Source organism: Bidens hawaiensis, unplaced genomic scaffold, assembly GCF_021521415.1.
Source record: "Bidens hawaiensis isolate Kalapana, Puna unplaced genomic scaffold, B.hawaiensis_p1.1 tig00006273_1, whole genome shotgun sequence".
In the NCBI taxonomy this organism is placed as follows: Eukaryota; Viridiplantae; Streptophyta; class Magnoliopsida; order Asterales; family Asteraceae; genus Bidens; species Bidens hawaiensis.
The window spans coordinates 410,684-411,527 of NW_027491418.1; the positions used below are offsets into that span (position 1 = coordinate 410,684).

At 37.8% G+C, this 844-nt stretch overlaps 1 non-coding gene across 1 annotated transcript; it reads right to left on the reverse strand.

Moving 5' to 3' along the window:
- Positions 1-360: 360 nt before the first annotated feature.
- Positions 361-435, reverse strand: TRNAP-CGG (transfer RNA proline (anticodon CGG)). Its single transcript has one exon. It is a non-coding gene; the product is annotated as a tRNA-Pro (tRNA).
- Between the last annotated feature and the right edge of the window lie 409 nt (positions 436-844).

The window sequence follows — 844 nt, forward strand, 5'->3', positions numbered from 1 at the left end:
CAACTCTAAATAGTGAATTAACAATGCTTGGTGTTACCTTTACAAACTTCGTCCTTAACAACCGATTTCTGAGATCACTTCCATAAAATTGGGACATTCATGCTATCATACTAAAAACTTTACCAAATTTTCAAGATATGAGTCTGACTACACTCCATGGTATGCTACTTATTTTTGAAAGAGAGATAGGTCAAAAGAAGAAGTTGATCACAATGGGTAAATCAGTTGATGATTTTACCATCAGGTCAACACTGCTATGTCAAGAGAATCAATGTGTCCAAATATATGAGTCACGATTAAGAGGAAGTGGTAACGGTCGATGGATGTTTATATGAGTATTTGCTGACGGAATGCCTCACATCAAGGTGACAGGATTCGAACCTATGGCCTTCTGTACCCGAAACAGATGCGCTAACCAGACTGCGCTACACCTCGTCTCACCACCCCGGAGCATATAGATCCACCCGATCGATGAACACTACCGAAGACCAAGGTTATGACTACCATATAGACGAAACAACTGGTGTTGGCTCAACAATAGAAATCAAGCATTTGTTTCTCAAGAAAATTTTCGACATGTGTGTGACAATTTTTCCTTTATTATTGAAGATTTGCAACGCATATATTCAGTTGATCTGGAAGAAATGAAATTCTGAATTCTTTGGCACTATTGACATTCAGAACAAACAAGTTCTACAAGAGGACATGAAGGAAATTTCCTGTAATTTATAATAAAACAAAAATGGGTTATGACAAGGCAAAAATGACATGTTATAAGTGTGACAGACTAGGAAACTTTGCACGGGAATGCAGAACTTAGATACAGGCTAGTCACAATCATGTC